Source organism: Bombus impatiens, unplaced genomic scaffold (genome assembly GCF_000188095.3).
Source record: "Bombus impatiens unplaced genomic scaffold, BIMP_2.2 scf_0064, whole genome shotgun sequence".
In the NCBI taxonomy this organism is placed as follows: domain Eukaryota; kingdom Metazoa; phylum Arthropoda; class Insecta; order Hymenoptera; family Apidae; genus Bombus; species Bombus impatiens.
Genome location: NT_176483.1, coordinates 811,611 through 817,610, shown reverse-complemented (window position 1 = coordinate 817,610; position 6,000 = coordinate 811,611). Strand labels below are relative to the sequence as shown.

General features: G+C 34.9%; 1 protein-coding gene and 1 non-coding gene across 2 annotated transcripts in view; both read right to left on the bottom strand.

The window, feature by feature from the left end:
• The window catches only part of LOC100743335 (protein C1orf194), a 15,483-nt gene extending 11,280 nt beyond the window's left edge, over positions 1–4,203 (bottom strand). The window contains exon 1 of the mRNA XM_003485535.4: positions 3,981–4,203. The gene's annotated coding sequence lies outside the window, so the exon portion shown is untranslated. The remainder of the gene's footprint in view (positions 1–3,980) is intronic.
• Positions 4,204–4,754: 551 nt separating this feature from the next.
• TRNAV-AAC lies at positions 4,755–4,827 on the bottom strand. The gene has a single exon. It is a non-coding gene; the product is annotated as a tRNA-Val (tRNA).
• Between the last annotated feature and the right edge of the window lie 1,173 nt (positions 4,828–6,000).

Here is a 6,000-nt window from a genome sequence, read left to right as displayed (position 1 = left end):
CTGGTGAAAAAAAAAAAAAAAAATACGATATCCGCAACGCAGACACCTCTATATATTACGGGGCGCATCCAGATGTCGAAACCGGCGAGATTTTTAAATGGAATTGACAACATCGGAAACGATCGCGGTGAATAACAAAAATTTATCGTTGCCTGAAATTGCGCCTGTCTGGATTACCGGGAAAATTACGAAGCCTAGATCACCGGAGACGAAATTTTCAAGCTTCGAGGCACGAGTTCACCAGCTTTTGTTTGACGTCGCGAGAAATTAGCATACGATTAATTACAGGTTTTAATTTAAGCATGTTTCGTACAAGATATTACGCCTATTAAGGTATTTAGAAATTTCGTGAAATTAATGCAACGTTGTATCGTGAACATTACGATTTGTTCGATTAAAATCGTAAATTCACTTTTCTGCACTTTTATTACAAATATGAAATTAACACGAATACCGTGATTCTCGATAGTAGTAGTGTTCCCTATGTTAAAAATATTTATACTCTGTTTGATTGCGCTTAAGAAAATTCTCGACGTAATATAAATAATATAACACAACAAACTATACCTTAAACGTCAATTACGAACTATATCTCGTACGAATTACGGAACAGTGAAACACAGATGATTTTCAGTATCACTGTTCGATAGATTCTTAACTTATATCTTCACAAAAAAAAAACGTTTAATAAAAAAAATATTCAACGAAGAGGATACTCACAAAGGAATATTACATGAAAGAATAATAAACAGAAAGTTCGTCTGAAACAACTGATTTCTTGCCTCTTAAAGCACAAAGATCACAGAACTTCTGCTTCCAATCAAGTACTAATTCCATGAGGAATCAGTTTCCCGAGAAATGCGTCTTTCACGCTATTGACTTTATCCTGCCTCTTAAATGCACGGTATATAGCAAGTTGCCGCTTGTACAGAGGCAGTCGCGCACGGACAATCAATCTAAATTGTAATTTCGTAATCCCATTAAGCAGGAGGCCACCTTCGTACGCACTTGCTCCGGGTTCGGCTTTCACGCGGACGGGACGCGTATAATTAGGTATCGTTTATTTTACACCGAGACACAGCAGCTAGGGTGACACTTCCAGCGTATAATATATACGCTGTGGGGTTCTAAGCGGACATAGACGGTGGCCACGACGGTAGTCGCTCATAGAACGCTCCGTTGCTAATGCGATGCGATCATCGCCATCCACCTCTATCGCCCATTGATATTATACGACGTGGCCAATCTCCCTTCTTTTCAACCACCGTAGGTATTCTCTGACGGTCGAACTTCTGTTCCGCTTCTTTTGGTCGATACATTTCGCGTTCTTTCTTTTTCTGAAATTTTCTTTCGATTTTCTTTCGATTAAGCTTTCTGCCAGCTATGCTTACTGACTAACATTTAACGAGTACGGTTCGTTCGACGCGTCGTTAGTTGTAAATAAAGGCACGTAATGATTAGACGAGACAGAGTTCCAATTTGTTGTTCTTCAGGTTTTGAGGTATTTTGAAACAGAGAGTTATTTTTCTCAAGGTTGACTTTTTCGCTATATCGGTGGAATTATTTGTTGTCGCGTTTAATGGTGACATTTCATTTCGAATTTCGATAGAACGTAGGATGTCTCGCGTAGAGTAATTTTCTGATTCTATTATTATACCGTGATTTATGTCATATCGCAGATTAAAAATGTGATAGAGCGAAGCAGAAAATGGCACCTGTAATTGCTAGCGTTATTTTATTCGGATCTATAACTAATCGTAATTAAAGTTTAGAAAATATTGAAATCCAAGCAGTGATTTGTTTAATTCTATTGGTAATATTATAAAGAAACATATTTTTACGTATTACGCGTATTCCGTGTAATTTTGCACCTTAGAATTTCCTCTAAGTGCACAAACATCCGTAGTCTGCTAATCGAGTTTCGTTGAAACCTGCAACTTAACGAGACACTATGCTCGTCTTTATCGATGAACAACACCGCGTAATTGCGATCTGTCGCGTTAAAAGCAACGTTAGATGGCGGGAAAATCGCACGCATGTTTTGACTGCCGGCATCAAATCGCGACAATGGCAGATTCCGTGCTGACAAATGAGCGTCCCGCCACGGGACGCGATCCACGCACGAGACATATGGCCCTATAAAAAAAAAAGCGGCAGAGATACAAGAGATGGCCTGCAGTAACCATCCAGTCGATCCGATATTAATGGAGACCAAACACCGCACATTCTGTGTCGCCGCTGTCCCCGTTGTGTGTACACATTGGTGCGCCATTATGTCCCTGTTATAATGTGTACACACACCCCCTTTTGATACAATAGAATGATCTATGATCGTGCCAAACATGGATCGCCAAGTCAATTTTTCGCCCTTCTGCTATCTTTTATTTTTTTTCTTTTTTTTTTCTATTCGTGTACCAGCTCGTTTCGAGCTTTTCTTACTCCTATTTACGAAAAAATTGATCCTTTTTTCATTTTTCTTTCATCGTTGTTGCGTTACTTTTTTGTTAAAAGAATAGTTTTCGATTTTTCAATTAAATAGCTTGTTTCTTGTTCGAGGAGCATTTGAATCGTTATTTGTGGTACAATGTTTAAAAAATTATAAATTATTACCGTGCTTTTCTAAAAAAAAAAAAAAAAAAAATTACTCAACCCAGAAAACAAATAAAGAAATTCCTTAAAATTGCAGAACCGATCTACTAGTTAAAGAATAGCGTCAAATCGATGAAAAATATCGAACAGCCACTAGAAACTGTTTAATCGATAAAATTTTTACCACCTATATATCTACATTCTAGATATTATATCAATAATTTTTATTTCGCTAGTCAAAAATATCGGATGCTTCTTCAAAGACCATAAACGTTCTAATCTTATATAGATCGCACCACGTTCTAATCTGACATAGATTACACCACGCCCATGAGAAATCTCTTCCATAGAAACTTAATATTAATCAAACACTCGAGGCAGAAAATGAATATTCCTTCTCGGATCTTTTTAATGATTACGACACGCTTAAATTAGCCGAAATCGAGTCGACGGAACGATTTACGCTTCACGGTCGGAATCGAGTAATTCCGGCTTTCCTGAGCGTGCAAACAATAAAATTGGATTTAGCGACCCTCGTGGCACGTACGTGGCGTGCGACTCGAAGGGTGAGTTTTCGGAAGGTGGACAAGCACGCTGGTTCCGGGGGGCTGTTGCGAGATCAAAGACGCCCTCCGGCCAATTCCGTAGTTTCCACGTGACATATTAGTTAGAAATTGACGGTGACAGCCTCCAACAACGACGTGCCTGGTAAACTTTGATCATTTCACCTGTGGGACTTGTTTCGTGAATATTATTATCGCGATAGGCTCGTATTCGCAACACGTCATTACGTTGCCACGTTCCACGGTAATACGGGAAGAACAAGATATTGTCTTATTGTTATTGACACGACGATCGTGTTTCCAAAGATGGCTACAATTTGTCCGTTTGCTTTGTTACGACGCGCAACGCGAAAATTCTACGATATGTCCGCTGATATCTTTAATAAATCTGTATCGGCGAATTCCTTTTCCTGTTATTTTAGTTCGAATTTATCGACGAAGAAGCTAATCGTTTGCACTCGTGAACGAGTCTTGAGAAAAATCATTTTTATCGACTATTTCTTATTATCTTGCATTTGTCTCGTTGTAACTAATAATTATAATTGTTACGCACATGTATATTTATCAGTTTCGAATGTGTAAATATGTTGTTGTACTTCAATTGCAATCGTGGTTCGTTCGCTTTGGTTCGATAGGTTAAATGAAAAATAAAGTGGATAGGTAGAATACATATAACAATACGTTATAATTGTGCAACTATGTTGATAAAGTTTCTTCTAGTATTCCTTGTACTACACAATGTCGCTTTATGTATTTTGTAAATTATAGAAGAAACAATCAAAAAAGGTCTACTAAATTGTCACGGTAAATTATATGATTGATACATACCTTTTATGGAGGAAGAGTATTCCACTTGGCAAAATGCACAGTAAAGAATGACGAACAGCTAGTTGAATCTGCTTAGCAACTCACTATTAAGTCAGTAGCAGTATTTGATACAAACTTATAAAAAGTGAAATTAAGTCAATAGCGTTCCATGGAAACAGTATTACTGAACTTGTTACTACGAATTAACATATTTTAAACGATCAGCGACATCTATGATAAAAGGAATATATTAAATTAATACTTACAGCGAGTAAATGAGATATTCTTAAGTAAAATTATTTCTTAATGTTACAAAATATCATATTGAAGACAATCCTAGACGGGGGAAAATTATAATCTACAATATTATATTAAATAAATCTATGTAACATCTAATTCATTATTATATCAGTTACAGTATTATCAACTACACAGAATAAGATTACGACGCACCTAGCAGAGAAAAATGGAACTAAGTACGATCACTCTTATTCTAGGTTGAATCGACAACATTGCGAGTAATGAGGATGTGGTACATGACGATATGACACATTTACAAATAAATTATTGTATATGTATCAAACAAGTGGAATTTATTTGCAGGTATGGATATATAAGAATTCCTAACACAGGTACCAAAAAATGTTTCTATATTTTGTATTGTTGCAAGGTTTATAAAGAATATTTAAGAAATATTTAAGAATAGACTGCTAAAATGATAGACGTACGTCTATGACTAAAATATTGTGATTTATTCTCTTACTATAGAAAATATTGATTGAAGAAAAAAAGAAATGTTTCCGCCCGGGATCGAACCGGGGACCTTCCGCGTGTTAGGCGGATGTGATAACCACTACACCACGGAAACAAGTGGTAGCTATTTTTTTCATAAATTATTTATCGTTTTTAAACTTAAAATTTAAAAGAAACAAATATAATATTCAATATTATATTACGTAATATGCATAATTCTTAAATTACGCAAAAAGATTCAATTTTAATAATAAAAAGCTAAAATCTATAAAAATTATTTAGAACACCAATTATATCTTGTGAAGAACAAAAGCGAGATGCTCCTCCTATACTTTTGTGTATACATATGCAGGATGTCCAGCGATAAGTGGAGTTTGTAATACTATAAAAGTATATATTATTTAATCTTGCTTACGAGACATAACAAGCTTTATATTCTGTAATTTGTTAGCTGGTTACCTACACAGGAGACGTTCAGAAATACTATAGCTTATACTTCAAGGTACGTAGGCGCTTTGTCATTGATCTCTTATTCTTCAATAATTCCTGGTACTACTCGAAGTTTTTAAAACTCAATTCTCTAATGCATTCTGTACACACTCATTTAAATGCTTACCTCAACTGATATTCCGCATACGACGGATTTCAGGTATGTTCACGAGTAAAAATGACATATGTAAATCTAAATTCGGAACTTTCACAGTTCCTAGTACAATTTACTTAAAAATTGTTTATTAAAAGATCGCCAAACTAGCTGACTAATATAATTTACATGTGATATTTAATTATTTCATAATATTTCCTATAATAGAATATTTAATTATGTGTTTAGAAAATTAATATAACCTACATCTGTTACACTCACGTAAGAAAACGCCCTATCGAAGAATTTTCAACTATTCCAACTCATACGTTATATTAAGCTCATATTTATTATCATCTTATCACTTGGATGTCATTTTGGACATCTCCTATCAAAGTACTCAGATTTACAGAACTCATAAAGTACCATATATCGAGAACAAGGTTAAATAGAAACTATCATTGATAATGACATAATTAAAAAATACATCTTTTTTAAATTATTAATCATAATTACAATTTGTAGTTACTAATCATTGACCGATTTATTTAATTGCATCGATAACAGTAGCACGATCAGGTGATATTGGCCTTTAATTGCGAATAGACATCGATTCCATCAAATACAACGTAACAAAATCACGTGATATTAAATAAAATTACAAAATGAAAAAAATGTAAATTCAATCTGTGCTGTATTTGTAGT